Raw genomic sequence first — 11,722 nt, forward strand, 5'->3', positions numbered from 1 at the left:
GTTGACTATTAATGTTGATTTCGTCATCATATCTAATTTCGTTATCATTACCAATCTCATTATTAGCTATCATCTTGGTCAATCCTTGTCCTCTTACCAACTTCATTAGTTGAATCTCCAAATCAAAATCATGCAATATAGCCATCTATTTTCCTTTTCTCTCACCTCATTCATTCTACATCAGCAATGTTTTAACTACGAGATCAAACACAATTGCATATACCTTGCTCCTAAGTATATAATGGAAAAATTTCTTAACTACCTTTATCAATGCAAAAGATTGTTTTTCAATATTAGAATAGTTAAACTCAACATTCTTTAGTGGGTAACTCATGAATGTGATAGATCTCTCTTCCTCTTTGTCTTTCTTTTGAGTGAGAATCCTGGTGCATGAATGTTCTAAATAAAATGAATAGATTTTGAATAGTAAATCATAATCTAGAATCACAAGAACTAGAGTCATAGAGATGGATACTTTGATGTCTTCAAAAGATTTCTTTATTTTGAGAACCTATTTAGTCTTTTCTCCTTTCTTGAGAAGGTCATTAAGAGGACATACTATTTCAACAAATCCACTAATGAACTTATGCACAAAATTGATTTTTCTGAAGAAAGATTTCAGCTCTTTACGACTATAGGAGATGACAAATTAAGAATGGCTTCTATCCTTTTGTTACCCCAAATGAACACGTTTTGGGATTCAGTGATATGCCATACCTTTGACATCAGTTGAACACTTGTTTCAAGTTTGTAATATGAGTACTCTTATCTTTAGAAAATACAATGAGGTCATCTATGTAGATAAATATGCACTTATTTATCATACCTTTGAATTCTTTGTCTATCACTATATGGATTGTGGCTCCTACATTGATTAATCCAAAAGGGATCCTTCAGTATGCAAAGGTTCCCCATTTTGTTGTAAATGTAGTCTTTAACTTGTCTTCTTCATCTACCATCACTTGGTTATATCTGGAATATCTGTCTAAAAAAGACATCGTTTTAGACCCATTCACAATTTATAATACTTCATCAAGTGAGGAAAAAAGGTAATTATCCTTCTCGGAAGCCAAGTTCAAATTTTGAAAATCTACCCACAAAAGTGAATTTCTCTAGTCTTTTTCCTTATTGGAACCAAGTTAGCAGCCCATGTACAATGTTGGATTGGGAAGATAATTTTTGCATTAATTAACTTTTGTACTTCTTTCATTATCAAAGGCTCAATTATGGGATTCACTAGTCTCTATCTTCAATGAAAGGGTTTGGCATCAGGCTTCAATGGAATGTCATGAGTGATGATCTTATGATAGTACATCTTGAGTTCTTCATAACTCCATGCTATGATGTCTTTGTATTATTTAAGCAATTGAGCCATACTTTCTCATTCTTGAGGGTTACACCCCTTGCCTATTCTTACCATCTTTGGATCTTCTTCCATGCCTCGATTATATGAATTGCATTCTTCAATCCCTTTTTTCTTCAATATTACTTTTACTACATTCTAATTAATATCAATCAAAGATGTGTTTCAACTCTACCATCCCCTTAGGAATAATATTGGTCTTCAAATTTATAATCTCATCTTCATCCTCTAGCTCATCGTCTTTAGGTTTGTTGTCAGGAGTATCATCAATCTCGTGTCCCTTGAAAAAACCATTGTACATAATAAACTCAAGAATATGTTGGTCATCTTGGAAGACTTGGAAGTTTGTAATGTTATTTGGAATAGATGGGGCTACAACCAATTCAACTGAAAATCTCTTTAGCTTTGTTCTTTCAATGGCTCCAATGCACTTGCTGAAATGGAAAGGGCATCAGATACCATGTTCTCCTTCCTTGGAATGGACCTTATGTTCAAGACCTCAAAATCTTCCAACAAGTCCCAAAATATTTTCCAATACACAAGTAGTCTCCTATCATTGCAAGAATATATTGATTTCACCTATCTAGTGACCAACTAAGAATCTCCTTCAATCACGAGAGCTTTGATGTCTTTCTCTAATGCGAAGAGAAGTCCACAAATCAAGGCCCCATACTCTACAACATTGTTAGTACATATAAGTTGTAAGTGATATGCTACATAAAAAAGACCTACCTTTGGGATTAATAAATTCAATGCTTGCGCTAGATCCTAATATCCATTTAGAGTCGTCAAACCTGAGTGTCCAAATTGGTTGTTCTTTGGGCTTTCTGGACTTTTTTTTATTTCTACCTAGCTTTTCCTTCACTTGATTTTTAAAAGATTATTTCTTTGAAATCCATTGTAATCTTTCATATGGTGGACTTGGTGAGTTACCATAATTTATGTTTGATATAGGGGTCATTTGTTTTTCTTTTTGACTTTGAATATCCCCAATTAATTCAGCAGTCTTATCAATTTGGGGTTTCAGATGAACAAGCATCAAGGTCAGCCCTTGTCCTTTTACAAAATGTCTTCTCCTTAGTACTTTGATCTTCCCAAGTGGAGGATTAGATAAACCCCCAGCATCTAAAGAAGTGTCACTATATGATGCATTAGAATCTTCTTATTCTTCTTCATCAATGCCCACAGATTTAGATGTGCATGTAGAACTTGTACTTTCCTTTTGTACCTTATTTAAAATTTGACCAATTTTGGATTGCATTATCTGAGTGAATACCCTAGAAACTAATTCCTAACAATGTGATCATTCAAATTTTAAATGACTGACTTTGTGTAACTTGTAGAATCTCGAAAGAAGCAAAATATTTGGGTCTACTTCCTCACCTAAGCATTATAAGTTTCTAAACATACTATCTACAAACTAAGTGATGCATTCTTCTTTTGGGGTAGGGATCCTAGATTCTTTATTCAAAAGGCTAGGTCTCTTAGTTGTAGTTATTTCAAGTCACATCACTTTGTAGGAGCCTAAATAATCTTGGAAAAATGCTACCTCATTTGGTGCATTTCATTTTGTGATCATTGTCTTCGGCTTTGTGTCATGCCCTAAATTTAAAAAGGCAAAACACAACCATTTTTTTTTTTTGAAAGGTGAACTAAAGATAATATGTAAAGATCTATACTTATTATGAATGTTCTATCGAACTGTGGAGTGTCTGGACAACAACTCATGTTTCCTTGAGGATGTTAGAAGATAGTAATTCAACCATTGAGTTTGGAGATGATAAAGTTAATTGGTGAAAAGGAATTTGTTTTCATTTGAAATCACGCACTTCAAGTTTCCATAAAGGTGCCAATTTATTTCCTAACATTAATTGACCATCTAGGTTATGACATAATAGCTAGGTGATGTTACCATATCAGATTCGCATCCTATCCTTGAGGTGATGAGACATTACGTATGTAATTATGAAACATAATTTATGCATCGATGTTGTTATGATGGTTCCATAGTTGCTTTTGTGAAGTATGTTTGTGATTGCCCTAGGTAAATGACTATAAATCATCACATTCTATGCCCCATTTTGGTCCTAAATTATTATAGTAGGACTATTTCGATGAAAATCTTACACTATATCCTTTCACAACTTCAGCTAGCTAGATGTTTTACAACTAGATATTTTAAATCGTCTATCATTTATTCATTATCCAAATTCTATAATGTATTACTATTTACTAATCCTTTATTATTTATCCTTCACATTTCTATATAATAATACCCTCCAACAACTCATTTATCCATAATTAATATTTCTATTTTATTTTATCATTATTATTTTTATCATTTTATTTGATTTTATAATTTCTTTATTATTATTTTTATTACTATATTTCATTATTTTTATTTTCTCTAAGATCTTGTTATTAATCATCAATTATATTGCATTAGTAGGATTTTTTCCAATACAAGATAATTTAGTAAGTTCATATAATAACTATGGTCCATGATCGATTAAACTATTACCTAGCCTACACTTTTCTCATTAACCAATTTTTTTTTCCACTCAATTAACCATATCATTATACTTTTCTAACTACCATTTTAATCATTATTAAACTTTACCACAAATTTATTATCAGTAACTTAACTATAATTCTAACTTCCTTTTTTTTAGTTAATGCTAAGTTTAACTACCATTTAAATACTTACTAATCACTACATTTGACTACCATTCTCTTCTATATGTTGAATTACCTCAAGCATTTTTTTCACTATCTAATCCTTAACCCCAAACATCATTACTTACCCCTATTTCATGTAAAACCATATTTCTCTCTTCAAAAAAATCATGATTACCTATTTATCCTAACCCTACCACCCTACTTTCCACCTACCCCTATCCCATCCTACATGCTTCTAACCCTTCCCAAATCTTCCTTTATACTATCCCAAACTATATCCCCCTTCCAAGCACATGGTCCCCCCTAGGCTCATGTGAATCATAAGGGGAGGTTGATTTCCTAGGGTGGCCCATCATGGGCACTTAACCCCAAGCTAACGAAGGTGTAAAGTTAATCTTTGGAAGGATAAAGCCTTCTCCTATCTTCCTTAAATATGCCATGATTACCTTTATGGGCATACATTTGGAAAGGATGATGTTCCCCAAAACATTTTTTTTTTTTTTTTGTCTTTTCCTTTTTGTTGACATGTGATGGAGCCCTACAGTGGTCAGCTAGGCATGCCTAGTTTTTTTTTTTTTTTTTTAAATGTAATTTTTTCCTAGTATATGGCTTCTCCTTGGTGGTTATCTTACTTAGTTTTCGTATCTATATTTTATTTTATCATAGCTACCATAATAGTATGTACTTGTGTTTCTTTGTATGTGACTTGGGTCAGACTCATTATGACGAGTCTCCTATTTATTTCTTTATTGTGTTTTTCTTGACCACTCCTTTTACTTTATTGTCTCCTTATTTGCACATTATTTCGAGGGATATTCCCTAGATTTTTTTAATGGTCTGTAATTTGGGGAGTGGATTATTTTCACTTCCCATATAACATTTTCCAAAGAGTAGAATGTGCATGTATAGGCCTAATTTCTTGTAGGAGCTTATCTATTTTCTTCACTTTATTAAATCAAATATATTGTTAAGTATATGGTTTTGGTGGCAGGTTGACATTATTAATATTTATTTTCAACATTTATATCTAATTAAGTGAATCTATTCAAAAGTCAGATCAGAGATAAATTCAACTCATGAGATACATTTTTAAAAAAAAAATTACATTGAACAATACTTTGATAATGCATTATCTTGATTTGTTTCTTGATTCAATGAACAAAATACAACAATATATGTACATTTCTTAGGTATCGAAATCGATGGCTATCCTTGAAATGAATCCTTTCCATAATCCTAACTATGATGCAATAATCTCTGTTTTTCATTACATCTAAATGCATAATCTAGAATTTTACAATGCAATCACATATGATAATGTCTCCAAATTATTCTTTCCTTTAATGGATTATTTCTTCACAAAAATGTACATAAGATGATAACTCACTTTTACAATATAATACCATACACAAGGAAACAAGTGAAGGGTCCAACTTTTGCAATGCAATATACAATGACATGGATAACTATTTCACCCTTTTAACTACATTACCAATTGACATATTTTTTCCTTGATACTATGCAATCTTTCATTGCAACAACATGAATGAGATGGAGAGATGTTCTCTAATACATGTATAATGCACAAAGAAAAGTTTTCTACAAGATGACCATTCCAAGCTTGTTTCCATTGCTCCCATGAGCTCAAAATTTGCAAATTCATCACAAAGAAAACAGCAAGAACCATTGGTGCTCTCCACCCAACCATGGGCCTCCAAGGAGGCCACCCCTGTGCTAGGGGAACAAGGCTTAAACCGAGGTTCAAATACAACCTTGCAAATGCATATACCTTACATTTCAAAAGCTTGAACAATTCCATCCCAAGGATATTTCACAATAGTTCACCAATGGAACCATAAACATAGGGTGAAGGTGTGCTTTTCAAATGGAGACTTGCCATATCAAACAATATCTTCATTAAACAATTTTCATGCCCTTTCGGGGCTATCACAAATCAGCAAATTTCATGCCCTTTTGGGGCTTTCAAAATCCTCCTCCAAACACACTACCATCAATTGTAACTTCCTTGAAGCCCATACTCCATAAACTTCCTTTCTACACCATACTTCCCTTATCACCCCTAGCAAGATATGAATGATTATGCCATACAATGGAGCCCATACTCCAAGGTTCTCAAATACATTTTCAAGCCCAACTAATCCCTTGACCCTAGACTTCTCTTCCCTTCCCAAAGGGTGAGTGAAACCCTCACACCCATAACAACACTCATGCACAAAATCATGGAAAATATAAAGCAAGAAAACAATGAAAATCCGAATTTCATAATCATCACAACATGATACAAGATGATACTGTCCATTTTTCTTACAATGGCATTCTCAAGGTGCTACCTACATTCACATGAATGCAATACCAAGATTCAACTTCAAAATGGAAGAAATTAACTACATGGAAAGAAACACCAACCTTGAATGCCTATTCAAAATGGAAATGAAAGGTTGTAGAAGAGCTCCCTCCAAGCTTCCAAACCCTAAGTGTCTCTAAAGTTAGAGAGTGGGTGAACACCCCACTAGTTTGTCCAAGACTCCTTAATAAGGCCTTCCCACTAGCTATTTTAGCAAAGACACCAAGCCACTTCTTCTTACAAACTTGTCTCCCTCTAAGTTTTCTATATTTGACTTATTGGAAACATGGGAGAAAACAGATGTGACAACTCCATTTTCGAATCTGTGGAAGAATGCATGGGTAAAGGGCCCCCCCTAGGTTGTCTAGTCACTATCATGGTCAAAATTAGGTCCCTAACATGTTATACTATCATATGGGTAGCTCATTTTCACATAAAAGACACTTTGGAACCACTAATGACCCCTCAAAACCCTAGTCAAGTCCAATTTCGAATTTCCTTTGATTGTGACCCATCTTACCCCTTGTCAAGTGGGTTTACTTAATCATTAACAAGATAATTAGTTTTAGGTTAAAATGCCACTATGACCAAAACCCTAGATTACATGTAATTAACACACAAAATCCACAAGTGTCAAGTGACACATAAAATCATATTAAACATCATCATGACATGTCCCTAATGCATCTTTAAAAAAAAAATTCACACATAAGCAAGCTCACATTTATGAAATAAAATACATCACAACAAGGATTTGAATCTTCCAAAGATTCGCCTTGGCTATGTTATGTTCACATGGGCTTGAGCCTTGGTTCCCTGTTAAACCCCATGGTAAAATTCCTACACACTAAATTTGAGCATCAGTAGTCCAAGAAAATCATGTAAGAAATAAGTAAATATTGCAATAAATCATTGTCCCATTCAGATTAGGCTTGCATATATCATCATTTCAAGTTAACTTTCCCTTTTCTAATCATTTTCATGTAAAATATTCAAAATCTTAAAATATCAATCCCTACATATCAATATTGATCTTTACTTATCATGATCTGAATAACATTCTAAACAACCTTATAATCTATTTTGTATCATAGTGATGAAATACTGAATTCATGACTATTAAGTCACCAGGCATATGAATTAGGTCCTATTGCATATCACAATCTATCCTTTAACACTAATTTCTATTTAAACATTATATTTTGACATTTCAAGCATTTCTACAATACAACTTCTATTAAAGCAATTGAAATAATTTAGAACATGAAATGAGATCATTAAATATATCAAATTAGGTCCTATTGTGTAGACATAATTGTAGGTTATCAAAATGCAGATATTAAAATGGCATAACCCTATAGTCTCAAAAGTGTATCAAAACATTGAATTAGAAGTATCATAATGCAAATATGTCATCTATGCTAGGGCAGATTGGGTGAGGCCTCACACTTTGGCTTAGCATATATCTTGATCTAATTATTCAATCCCTTCCAAGGTAGCCATAATTGAGTAAAATCAGTTGAGAACCATCCTCTTAAGCACTTTTTCCATTCTCTACTTGGCAATAATCTATATGTTTCAGGGATTTCAACCACATGTATATCTATAATGTCTTGAATTTGGGGGTCTATAGTTAACTATATTCTAACATCTTTCAATAACCCAATAACTTTCACTTCCATTTTATCGAGTTGTATCACTATTTGATTTGAGGGTTGAGGAGTGAATCCCAAACTTTGAGCTATCAAAAGTGGCATGACGTTACAAGAAGCTCTTAAATCTATAAGACAATTGTGTAGGTTCTTTCCAAAAATTTTGAGGTTGAGAAAAAAAGGAGGCACTTCGGCCTTGTCTTTATACATGGTAGGCATTGCCTCAGAAGCATTGACTTGTTGTGATGCCATCTTTTGAGAGACTCTATTTGCATTAGGCATTGCCTTTTCATGACCAAGAGTCCTTAGCACCACTTCCCTTTGATTAGTATAATTTCATAGCATGTCAAACATGGACATGTCACATATTAGCCTTGGTTCTCTTTAGATCTTCCACTACACTATACTTTTCAGTCACCCATATAGAATTCTTCATAATTATAGTCACGCTCCCTTGATTTTGATTTTGTTGCCCAATGTAGGGTGCTCTGGTAGGTATTAGATTGTTATTAGCTCTTGTATTAGGTGGTTTTGGATGCAAAGTAGGAGGAATCCCATCACTTATAGGTTCCCTTCGGTTACGTAAATTATAAGTATTCTGATTGTCACTTTGAAAAATTGGCATCTCTTCTAGTTGAGGATCTAATCTTGACTGAATAGAAAAGTGATCTTCATTATCTAGTTGTTCCATTTTAGGATTTTTTGGAGAATCATAAAATTCTATCATAGCATTGTACTACATAAAAGACTCATCATTATTGCCTTGTGAATCCTTGTTCACTTCTTGATTTCCATTGAAATATGAGCTGCCATCATTAGGTACATTTTGATTATTGTCATATTGGTTGATGTCCACAAACTGAGTATTGTTGTTGTTATCAAGAGGGATGCTTCCATTGTTTGGACAAGTATTCCATTGTCAATTCTGCCTTTGGAAGTCATTGTTGTGATCTGGAGGATTGCAATTATTCCCTACATTGTTATTTCCTGCACTGTTATTTTTGCTAAAATTCTTGTTGTAGTCTTGACCATAGTTGTTGTTGTAAAGGGCTACATTCAATCTTTGAAATTTATTATTCTACTCTTGTGACAACCTCAAACAGGTTAATTCATTAGTAATACGAGACATAGTTTTCTTCATTTGACCAATCTCATATGCGACATTATTTTTTGGTTCAGCAGATGTTGTTGCCTTTTGTTCAAAGAAAGAAGCCTTTGGAGGTTCATATCCTGGGTAAGTTATGACTGGAACTAGTATAGTCGGTGCCTATTGTAGTAGGACTAGATTCATTGGAATGAATTGACTAGGCATCACTGGTGTTCCAACAAGATATGTTGGTATCATTGTAGTCACTTGAGCTAGAACCATCAATCCTCTTCCATTAGGATTGGCTTGCTTGGTAAAGGTAATTGCTTTGTTGAAGACTTTTTGTAATGTGTCAATGTTTGCAATAGGTAGCCTTCGTAGAAAGATAGTCGTAAGAAGGTCCATAGCAATAAGATAAATCTAGATTACAACTTCATCTGGTATAGTATAGGGTGTTTCCAACTTGTGGTAAGCCATATGAAAGCAATGAATGAAATGTGAAATGGTCTCCACTAGATCCTTTTTGATTGATATGAACTGATGATGTATCACAGGCAACTTGATGAATATTTTAAATTGCTCAAGGAACAACTTTTCAAAGGTGGCCCAATTCTAGATACATCTTGGTGGCAAATTCATGTACCAGTTAAAAGCAACTTCTCCCAATGAGTATGGAAATAAATAGAGGACCACATTCTCCTATTGAACTTTCCTTCAATGGCATATTTCTTTAAAGAATTTGATATGGTCCGTGTTGTTTGTGTTTCTCCATAGATGAACCTTGGGTAGAATTCCTCAGGATTCTTGAGAAGGTCATTAAGTGCACCTTGCAAGTTAATTGGTGAATATACTACATTTGCAAAAAAGGTCATTGAGGGAGGATTTAGTGGAATGATGGGTGGAGGTTGGTTTGGAGGTCAAACTAGAGATGATGAAATTTGGAATGAAAGTGGTAGAATTTTTGGTAGTCCTTTGTCACTATCAGGCCTATGAAATTGACCAAGTTCTAAAAACTCTAATTCACTATCTTAAGATCTTAAAGCTTGCTAAAATAGAGATGGCGAATTAGGATCTTCCAGCTTGCATCAATTCTAGAAAAAGTGCACCTCTACAAAAGTGCACTCTCTCAAAATGGTGCACCATCACGCCTGTGCACATGCGCACCTTCTGACAGTTTTAGACGAAAAAAAATTTGAACTTCTGAAAACTACAAAATTTCAAAATAGCAAGTTGTTTTTCTCTTCCAAATGGTGCAAGCCATCCTTCTAGCACCACTTTTGTGGAACTATTGTTTTGATTGATGTTTAACAGCAGTAATCCTTTCAAACTCCTCTCTTGAAAAGCTAATCTAGGATTAACTCCAAGGTTCTGAGCGATCTTGCAACCTACTGGAATTTGCTCAATTGAAGATAAATGTTTATGTTCATGAGGAGGCCTTTGCTGGTTCGACCAATTTTGGATAATATGTTTGATATTCTATTTTGAAAGTAACCACAAAAGAGATATATTTTGGTATTTTATGTTTTATGATGAATGCAATTTATTGATGCAACTATATGAATACCTATTTTAACCAAGTGTTAGCAAAGTAAATAACAAATATAAGGTAACAAGAGATTAAAACAAATAACTTGAAAAAGAAATTCCTAGCGGACATAAACCATGGTAACAACATGTCTATGAGTTAAATCATCAAAAAGACTAGGTAGAAAACTAGTGAAAATAGGAGCAGCACTTCCTGAATTCCACTGATCCAATCATTGATGGGAACTCAATAATAACTGAAAGATGTTTCCCTTCTCATCAAATTGCAAGGCCATAGATAGTGAACTCATGCAAGACAAGAAGCTATGCAAGAACAATAGGTGATCTTTTCTCCAACTTCGTACGTCAATGGAATTCGTTAACATGAGGCAAACACCAGAACTAAAAGGTCACACAATCATTACAACATAATAAAATTGCTGGCTCCATTATTATTGATGAACATGCATTCACAAAAATAACACATTCTGACAAGAATAACTACAATCAGAATGAGAGCACCAATAACATATATTATTGTGTCAAAATGATGGCCTGGAGTACATATTACATCAATATATTTATAATAAATCATCTCCTCCCTTTGTGCTAGGAGAGAGAGTTCTTAAAATGCAACTCATGCTAAAAACTAATAAAACAAATCTAATTATATACAAGTTGACTCTCTAAATGGTGCTAAGTAGGTCTACACCCTTCTTTATATCAATTAATGGGTGCATGAGTTTTTACACGACTTAAAACAATAAAAGAAGAAGAAAGTTGCAAGAGGATCTGAGAGTTGGTGGAAGCTCTAAAAATGGAAGCTTGACCTTCTCTGAATGTTTGTGAGAGTTGAACTGCCATCAAAATGTGTTTCCAATGCATAGAATGCCCTTAAAATAGCAAATGGTAGTTAACTATTGGCACACTACTACTTCTTCAAAAAATTTGGCACACTTCTGAGAATAGCACACCTACACACCTTGATGATAGGTTCCAAAAATGCAAAATTTTCCCAATTGTCAAAATTGAATTTCTAGCATCTAGGTTTT

This window comes from Cupressus sempervirens, chromosome 3 (assembly GCF_028749045.1).
Source record: "Cupressus sempervirens isolate cs-2001-9-10 chromosome 3, ASM2874904v1, whole genome shotgun sequence".
Classification (NCBI taxonomy): domain Eukaryota; kingdom Viridiplantae; phylum Streptophyta; class Pinopsida; order Cupressales; family Cupressaceae; genus Cupressus; species Cupressus sempervirens.